Source organism: Pleurodeles waltl, chromosome 12, assembly GCF_031143425.1.
Source record: "Pleurodeles waltl isolate 20211129_DDA chromosome 12, aPleWal1.hap1.20221129, whole genome shotgun sequence".
NCBI classification, from domain to species: domain Eukaryota; kingdom Metazoa; phylum Chordata; class Amphibia; order Caudata; family Salamandridae; genus Pleurodeles; species Pleurodeles waltl.
In genome coordinates this window covers 186,032,176-186,042,434 of record NC_090451.1, presented here as the reverse complement: position 1 = coordinate 186,042,434, position 10,259 = coordinate 186,032,176, and the positions used below count along the sequence as shown (strand labels likewise).

Sequence of the window (10,259 nt, the reverse complement as noted above, 5' to 3'; positions counted from 1 at the left end):
CTGGCCATCAGGCCGAGGGTGGAAATGGTGTGAACTCTGACCAGAAGGAATGAGAACTCTAAAATAATTTCTTTTAATGAAAGAGATTCTACGTAAAAAGAGATTAATCGCTGCTGGGAGTGATGCCTCTAGACAATTATACTGAGGTTGGGAGGGTCCAGCGAGGCCTAAGAATTCTGATTACCCCAACCTATCAGAAACCCCACACCAAATTGTTGGAAAAATAGTCTGACCTGATAGTAGAAACATGTAAGAACATGATGGGCCTCCTGTCGAAGTAGGCGGCCATTGAACTAGAGCAGGTTACTGAGGAGATTAATAAATTGAAAGAACTGTTTGACAAACACACCTCACAAGAAGAAATTCAAAAAATTATGAAAGAGCTGGAAGTTAGGCTTACAAAATATGAGGAGGAGATAAAGGTAAAGAAAAGAAGAAAGTTCCTGAGTGATATAATAGATTGTGCCACAGGTAGGATCCTCACCTTTGGTAAAAAATATGATGTGGCACGTCAGGAGTTAAGACAACTTAATTCACTGTGAAAACAAGAGTGGGTAAATTCAGAATCTACCTCGGATAATTACACTGATTTGAAGAAACAGCAGATAGCAGGCAAGTCTGACCAAGCAATACTTACAGCATTGGAGGAATATTGGACTGTTCTGGGTGCTATGAAAGATCCAATAGGAGTACATATAGGGACACTACATCTCTGTTCCACAAACAGTTATCAAATGGTACCAGAAAGAGATTTTGGTTACTGAGGAATATCAGTTGACAGATACACTATTCCTTGCTTCTATATGTTACCCAAAATTCATAAAAATTGCATTGACCCCCTGGGTAGACCGATTATCTCAGCCAACAATAGTCTTCTAGAGAATGCATCTATTTATTTAGATTTATTTATGTGTCCATGTGTCCTCAATTTACCATCATATTGCAGGGATAGCACTGATTTCATAACAAAGATACAAGGGATCCCATGGAAATCTGAATATACTCTGGTCACAACAGATGTTGCATCCTTCTACATATGCATTGATCATGACCTAGGCATACAAGCGTTCAGGTATGTTTTCAGTAATAGGCCATTATACCTACATGATCATTCTATGATGTTACTGACCTTACTACATGTGATAGGGTTGCCACGTAGGATACAATGTCCTAAGGTTTTCTGTTACATAATGAGCCCAGTCAGGGAGGTGTTAATCGTCAAGAACCCATTTATTCTGTTAGTTTAACAGGGTTTCTTAAAATCAACATAAAGGTCAGTCGTCTGTTCGCTCTGTAAGCCTTCTTTGGTTTTAGAGTTTTTCTTATTTGTTCTCACTTCTCTTCCATGATCTTCTACTGTCCTCAGAATTGTTTGTCATCCAGGCTTCATGGAGAGGAAGAAAACAAAGACCAGGGTCAGATAAGTGTTCTTTTCTAGTATTTTATGCATGCAAAAAGGGGAGGGTTGTGTGTGAGGGGGTTCTTTATGCACCAGGAAAAAAACAGGCAGTCAACAACCTTGTGCACTGGCTCTCAAGCCAAACAGTATTCAACCGAAAAATGTCACATTGGTGGGGAAAGAAAAATAAAGGGTCCCCGTGAGTTAGTGTTTTTTAACAGCCAGGGAGGACTTAAGTGCCTATTCTGGCATGCCCCTGGTTCCCCACACCTTCCCCCCTCCTACCCCTTCCCTTTTTAACATCTGGATAATTCTACTGCCTAAGCGGTCACGTACCTGGAAGAGCCACGTCCCTCCAGGGATGTGGCAGGCCTCTTCACATCTCCCAGGGTTTTTCCTTCTGTCACAGTGTTCTTCCTCTGCTCCGCTGCCTTTCCGAGTTGACTCCGCAGTCCCGTCTGCCGGCGGAACACTTCCCTCATAGTACGGTTGCTCCTCGAGTCCTCCTTCACCTCGCCGTCTCAGTCCCTGCTCTATCGAGTCGGCATCCTTCTTCCTCTCTGGATTCCCTCACAGTTCCTTTTCTTCCACCTAGACAGCGGTACGCTTCCCGATGTGCACTGATGTAATTCTTCCGTTCGTCACCCTGGGGCAAAGGTCAGACGGTTCGGGCTCTCCAGCCTCCGTAGCAAGAGGGGACTCCCAGTTACACTACAGTTGTGTCTTCAACATAACTTGTTTCTGTTTGGGAACCAGTGGTACAGGCAACTGACCGGGACTGCTATTGGAAGTTGCTTTGTGCTGAGCTATGCCTGCAAATATATGGGTTGGTGGGAAGCTAAACACATTTGCCAGAAAAGAATAAGGACTGGACGTGACATCTAATTATTTTTGGGACGAGATATATTGATGATTTATTTGTCATTTGGGACGGCCCACAAAGTCAATTGAGTGCTTTTTTTACTTTTATTTCTGACAATGACTTGAACGTGAAATTTAATTTCAAGACACATAAAACAGAAATTGAGTTTTTGGGTGTGATGGTGAAAGTGGAGGGGGAAACCATACATACGAACCTGTTCAGGAAGAGCACTGCAGGGAACAGTATATTACATGCTCACAGTAGCCATACACCTAAACTCGAGTGGAGTATTCCTTAGGGTGAATTGCTCCAGGTCAAGCGCAACTGAAGCAATGGAGCTGCCTTTAGTATGGAGCAAACCAACATGGTGAGGAGATTCAGATCTAGAGGCTATCCTACAAATGTGTTCAAGGGAGCATGTGAGAAGGTAGTGAGAGTTACCAGTGATAGCCTGTTAATACCTAAAAAAGAAAGATAAAGGTCAGGACACGATCAGACTAATTACAACATATAACAGTGAATCAAATAATGACAGGCATATTTTGGGGAAGCACTGGCATTTGGTGAAATCAGACCAGGTAATTGGTGAGATTGTGAGCTCCTATCCACTGATCACATATAGAAACAGTTATTTGAAGGATCTCTTGGTCCATAGCCATTTCACTCTTGGACAGGAGGGTAAAGGGAATTGGCTTAGAGAGCAAAATGGGTTTTTTAAATGTGGTAAATGCAAACCATGCACCCACAGCACAAACAAAAAAAACTATACACTATCAACAGGAAAAACATGCAACAACAAAAAATGTATTAATTGCAATAGTGATTTTGTTGTTTATGTTTTGGTATGTCCTTGTGGCTTGTACTATGTGGGAAGTATGATATTCCCAGTGAATAAAAGGATCCTAGAACATTTTAGTGCTATCAAAAGTCATGACCTGAGTTATCCCATTGCAAGAGATTGGCATAAATTTCATGAATCCACTAATGAGAAATGTTCATTCTTTGGTATTGACAGAGTGACATTACCTGCAAGAGGCGGAGACAGAGAACGAACTGTAAGGGAACTGGAATCAAAATATATAATTTTCCTTGGGAGTAAACATCCAGGAGGACTCAACCTTGATGAAGAGATGCACATACATTCTGGTTAAACTGATTTCAATGAATAGTACTTATGATTCTATGGATTGTTGTTCTGTATTGTGAATTAATTACTGTACCATTTTTCTTTGTCTCTCCCCTTTTTCCCCCTTTCCTCCCACTGTTATCTATTATGATCTAGTGCTGAATTTGGGTATTTTGTCATATTGTCATTGATTATAATTGCAACAGGGATTGGACAATTGCTTCTCAGGACACAGCAGATACACTGTAGTTTTTTGGTTATGATGGGGATATCTTGTCGGAAATAGTGTATGGTTTCTGGTGCTTTTTAGGTATTTATCTTTTTAGATGATATGCTTCCATATTGCCCAGTGATGTTGTTCTTATGTCACTTGATATTAGGAATTTTGTTTTGCTGCTAATATTATGATGAATAGAATTATGTGCACCTATTTTCGTCCTTTTGAGCCACTGGGCATTAGGAGTTTACATTTTTTTAAATTATGATCAATTTTAAGAAACATACATTTATATAGTGTTTGACTTTTTTAAATAGCAATATGCTGTGATTTATATTGTGAATAATCCTTTGAACTTGCATTTGAGTTGCGATCTAATTGTTGATTGATTTCTAATATGAGGGCAATCAAGGCATTTCTGCTTTCAAAATATTTTGTTTATTTCTTTCACAAATCTTTTGTTTATATTTTTTAAAGCACCTGGGGCTTGTTCCATATTAGGTGTGGCTCTGAGAAAAACAGGTTCGTTGTTACGCTTGAGTCACCTGTGAATAAACTTTGTTGATAAAGATATACCAGTACTAAATTTTCCAGGGGAGCTTTCTTCATATACAGGGAGTGCAGAATTATTAGGCAAGTTGTATTTTTGAGGATTAATTTTATTATTGAACAACAACCATGTTCTCAATGAACCCAAAAAACTCATTAATATCAAAGCTGAATATTTTTGGAAGTAGTTTTTAGTTTGTTTTTAGTTTTAGCTACGTTAGGGGGATATCTGTGTGTGCAGGTGACTATTACTGTGCATAATTATTAGGCAACTTAACAAAAAAAAATATATACCCATTTCAATTATTTATTATTACCAGTGAAACCAATATAACATCTCAACATTCACAAATATACATTTCTGACATTCAAAAACAAAACAAAAACAAATCAGTGACCAATATAGCCACCTTTCTTTGCAAGGACACTCAAAAGCCTGCCATCCATGGATTCTGTCAGTGTTTTGATCTGTTCACCATCAACATTGCGTGCAGCAGCAACCACAGCCTCCCAGACACTGTTCAGAGAGGTGTACTGTTTTCCCTCCTTGTAAATCTCACATTTGATGATGGACCACAGGTTCTCAATGGGGTTCAGATCAGGTGAACAAGGAGGCCATGTCATTAGATTTCCTTCTTTTATACCCTTTCTTGCCAGCCACGCTGTGGAGTACTTGGACGCGTGTGATGGAGCATTGTCCTGCATGAAAATCATGTTTTTCTTGAAGGATGCAGACTTCTTCCTGTACCACTGCTTGAAGAAGGTGTCTTCCAGAAACTGGCAGTAGGACTGGGAGTTGAGCTTGACTCCATCCTCAACCCGAAAAGGCCCCACAAGCTCATCTTTGATGATACCAGCCCAAACCAGTACTCCACCTCCACCTTGCTGGTGTCTGAGTCGGACTGGAGCTCTCTGCCCTTTACCAATCCAGCCACGGGCCCATCCATCTGGCCCATCAAGACTCACTCTCATTTCATCAGTCCATAAAACCTTAGAAAAATCAGTCTTGAGATATTTATTGGCCCAGTCTTGACGTTTCAGCTTGTGTGTCTTGTTCAGTGGTGGTCGTCTTTCAGCCTTTCTTACCTTGGCCATGTCTCTGAGTATTGCACACCTTGTGCTTTTGGGCACTCCAGTGATGTTGCAGCTCTGAAATATGGCCAAACTGGTGGCAAGTGGCATCGTGGCAGCTGCACGCTTTACTTTTCTCAGTTCATGGGCAGTTATTTTGCGCCTTGGTTTTTCCACACGCTTCTTGCGACCCTGTTGACTATTTTGAATGAAACGCTTGATTGTTCTATGATCACGCTTCAGAAGCTTTGCAATTTTAAGAGTGCTGCATCCCTCTGCAAGATATCTTACTATTTTTGACTTTTCTGAGCCTGTCAAGTCCTTCTTTTGACCCATTTTGCCAAAGGAAAGGAAGTTGCCTAATAATTATGCACACCTGATATAGGGTGTTGATGTCATTAGACCACACCCCTTCTCATTACAGAGATGCACATCACCTAATATGCTTAATTGGTAGTGGGCTTTCGAGCCTATACAGCTTGGAGTAAGACAACATGCATAAAGAAGATGATGTGGTCAAAATACTCATTTGCCTAATAATTCTGCACTCCCTGTATATATATATATATATATATATATATATATATATATATATATATATATATATATATATATATATATATAAAAAAAATACACACACATACACACACACACATATATGATAGTGAGGAGGAATGAGAAGCTGTCAGGAGGCCAGACAGTGTCATTCCCCTCTACACTAGGTTCAGGGGCCCAAAGATTTTAATTGGGACTTACCACTACCACTGTCGAATGCTCGAGCTGACTAAAACAAAGGCTGTCTAGAGTTAGTTCCACATCATGCCTCTTTATTCCACTATCCGAAACTTCATGTCTCTGTCTCACTCTTGCAGGTTCGTTTTCATCCCTGCTTCTTCCCTTTGGCACTGTCAGTATTATTCTTATCCTTCGCCTTCTTTTTCTTTTTTCTACCTTTGTCTCTCTTGCTCTCAGTCAAAGTCTAATGAAGAAATATAAACCCTGGCCCCCATACATGAGTGCTAGTGACCTCCACCTGCAGAAACCTGCACATATTACCCACTGCCTAGGCCATTGTGGTATAATTTTGCCTTCAGACTGAGTCCATCCAGAGACGCTTTAAGGCATGGGCAATGTGGGCCATTGCTCAGGTCCCCCACCTTCTAAAGGCTCCCCTTGTAAAGTGATCATCCTCACTTTCAATCACTTCGTCTCAATTTTAATAATTTCTCTGTCATAGCTTCTTGCTTACTGGACCTTTTCCCTTCCAACACTCTTGGAGCTCATATGCCCACACTGTGAGGAGCTTGAAGCAAATAGGCAGAGAGGTGTGGGCCACATTAGAATACAATGGCCATGATTATGATTTTATGTATGGCCAATAAGGATGTATCTGGAACAAACTGTCAGAGACTCAATTGTTGATCAATTCTATTTGACATTCACGATTGTACATGCGTAAACTGCACCTGCACTGTTTCAGCATACGAATATAACACATGTGCTAAAATCACTTGCACAAATGGCGTATGCTCAAATTAAAAGCCAGCCAGTTCACAGTGGCACGGCCTGCTGAAAACATGAGCAATTTGCACAGAATGCTTCATGTAAAAAATAGGTGCAAAAACCAAAATATGTAACTGAAAATCTACAAATAAAATGTGGAACAAACAGGACTAGACAACACGAACACATTATACACTTCCTAAAATGATTTAAAGATACACAAAAGTGAGAAGTATGGGGTATATGAAAAGACATTTGGAAAAACATTAGGCCCATGAAGAGATTGTGAGGTGATCGGGGAACATAGACACTGTGAGGTATTTGGGGCACCTAGATCAAAAGAGTGTGGAGATTAGCAGGTCTTAATCTGTCCGTTGGTTACTGGTGGACAACAGCAGCAATTATTTCAGGGGTGCATGACTTCACACCTCCCACGGTATCGTGGTCCTAGTCTGCAGCACCTTTAATTTACAGGTAACAGCAGGCAACATATCAGTTCTTCATTTATTTGCACAAAGTTTAACTGGAACAGAAAAAGGGCATCCAATACTGTGATTCTTCACTATGTATTGTACTGGCAGCCCTTCTTCTATTTCCACAAACCAAAATAAACAGCAATGGAAATAAAAGGGATGTTGTTTTTCATCCCTGGTTGTGTGCATGTTGTGATACAGCTAGTCATATTATAGAATAAATGGAGAGCAGCTCTTAGAGTTGTTTGGTGGCTCCAATCTGATAAGACAGTAGGTTCTCCTATGAAATTTCAGGCTCAAGATGGTAGGTAAAACGTGTCTACCTGGAATATGCCAACTCCTCATTGAGGCAGATATTATGATTGGCCTGGGGCAACTGGACAGGTAGTGGAAGGATGCTGGGGGAACATGGAAAGACAGTGGAAAAAGTGGGGGACATGGACTGACACTCTTTGCAACTTGGGAGCAGTGTACCAATGGTATGAGTCTGATTGTGAGGAGGCTGTAAGGCTGCAGCAGAAAAGAAGTGTGTGGCGTTTGTACACAAATAGTGTAACATGATAGAAAGCAAGGACAGGCATGAGGAGATAAATAGAAAGAGAGCGTAAGGTGCTTGGGGCGATGGGCCCACAGTGTGGGAAGCTTGACACCATGGAGAAACAGCTGTTACAATTGTGGCATATAGTGTTGCTGGTATATAATTATTTCGTTGTGGTCTTTTGTTTCGCGATACTTTGAGTTCAGGAATGACAACAGAATTGAATCAAGACTGATACTCCAAAAATATAAGGATTGGTTGACATCACAGATTTGTTAAATCAAAGCCTGGAGCTGGAAACACAAGGACAAACATGGTGAGGAATCATAAACCCTTAGAGCAGTGGTTCTTACCCTTTTGAGTGTTGTCGGCCCCCACTGAATCATTACTGGAGTCCAGGGGCCACTCACTGAATCATTATTGGAAGCCGGGGACCCAAAGACTAAGCTATTGCTACCTCAAAAACAACACAAAAACATGTATACACCAAATGTCCACATATTGTAATATGAAATTTAATTCACAAATATAAAAATGTTTTCAAATTTTCAATTTAACTTCTTTACTTGTATATACTTTATTAATTTTAATGTATTATTTTTAACACTATTAAATTAAAACAGTTGTGGGCCCGCTGAAGAAGCCTTGCGGACTCCAAGGGGTCCCGAGATCACAAGTTATGAACCACTGCCTTAGCAGACTTTCAGCTTTGTCAACCTATTAACATCACAAAAGCGTCGTGTGCATTTTATGGTAAAAATTCTCTGTTATTGATTACATTTGTGTTTTGCTGGCCCCTCCAGCCCACAGCAACAAATAGATGGCAAGGACAAATTGAGTAAAGAAAAATATATTAAAAATATATATAAGAACTTTTCTCTTTTATAGCGAGTACCTTGCCACCACTCTACTGCATACCACATGTCCTACATTTTATCCTCTGTAAACTTGACCGTAACAACACAAGTGAGTCATTGTCAATAAGATCACCGATTTGTAAAATTGTGTTCCTCCCACACAAAGCAAATGTTTAGCACCGGCTGGGAACGTGTAATATATTCCCTCTCCGGCTCTCCCCTCCCTAGGCGAATACAAACTACATTCCTGCCACAAAGAACCTTTCAAAAACAAGAATCCAGACAATTAGGGCAGGGACTGAAATGGGATCATACCCTGGAAGCGGGCCCGAAACGTTCTCTTCCACTCCTGCTACAAGTTTGCATTCAAGACGCAGCTTGTCTCCCTTGACCCCGGCGCGGACCTCCATTTCAAGCTGTTGTTTTTGCGTTTTTTTCAGAGAAGACCTTTTTTACAAACCAGCGAATGAAACCGAGAGGCGCTGAGGACAGCTCGGGTTGCAGCCCGAGCGGATAAGAAAGGAGGGATGGCGTGCTCGCGGATAATGGCAAGGGATTGTGGGAGATTACCTATTGCCAGGACGTTGGACAATCACAGGGTTGCCGAAATAGTGGATTTCGATGCTTCGTGGCTGTTTAACCCCTTTGCCTATAACTTCTGTGAAACAAACAGACGTCGTCCTTTCAGCTTCATAGTAGGCCGACGTCCATTTTACACAGAGGCAATTTTGTTCGCTGCGTCATTCCAAAATCCAAAAACTAGGATGTTTTCATGCCAGCATTTTGGAAAACTCTCGAGGGGCAGAATTTGCATCCAAAAGAGTGAGCGCACACTTTGTCAACTAACTTGCAATAGAATAAAATGTATTTAAGCAGATACTTAGACGTTTGCAAAAAAAAAAAAATTAAGGGGCATATTTATACTCCGTTTGCGCCGAATTTGCGTCGTTTTTTTCGACGCAAATTCGACGCAAAACTAACTCCATATTTATACTTTGGCGTTAGACGCGTCTAGCGCCAAAGTTCATGGAGTTAGCGTCATTTTTTTGCGTGAACACCTTCCTTGCGTTAATGATATGCAAGGTAGGCGTTCCCGTCTAAAAAAATGACTCCCAGGCATGTGCGTGGTATTTATACTCCCGGGCAGAAATGACGCCCGGGAGTGGGCGGGGCAAAAAACCCAGCATTTGCGCCTCTTTTTAACGCCTGGGTCAGGGCTGGCGTTAAGGGACCTGTGGGCTCAGAATGAGCCCAGAGGTGCCCTCCCATGCCCCCAGGGACACCCCCTGCCACCCTTGCCCACCCCAGGAGGACACCCAAGGATGGAGGGACCCATCCCAGGAAAGAAAAGGTAAGTTGTGGTAAGTATTTTTAAAAAAAAAAATTTGTGGCATAGGGGGGCCAGATTTGTGCCCCCCTACATGCCACTATGCCCAATGACCATGGCCAGGGGACAGAAGTCCCCTGGGCATGGCCATTGGGCAAGGGGGCATGACTCCTGTCTTTGCTAAGACAGGAGTCATGTTAATGGGGGATGGGCGTCGTAAAAAAATGGCGCAAATCGGGTTAAGGCGATTTTTTTGCCTCAACCTGACTTGCCCCATTTCTGGACGCCCATACGCCATTTTCCCCTACGCCGGCGCTGCCTGGTGTATGTGGTTTTT

The 10,259-nt window shown here is 41.7% G+C and overlaps 1 long non-coding RNA gene across 1 annotated transcript; it reads right to left on the bottom strand.

Annotated features, from left to right (window-relative positions):
- Positions 1 to 1,211: 1,211 nt before the first annotated feature.
- On the bottom strand, positions 1,212 to 9,104 carry LOC138268331 (uncharacterized). The gene is made up of 3 exons (XR_011199975.1): positions 8,911 to 9,104; positions 1,736 to 2,722; positions 1,212 to 1,384 (listed from the first exon to the last, which is right to left on the bottom strand). It is a non-coding gene; the product is annotated as an uncharacterized lncRNA (long non-coding RNA).
- Between the last annotated feature and the right edge of the window lie 1,155 nt (positions 9,105 to 10,259).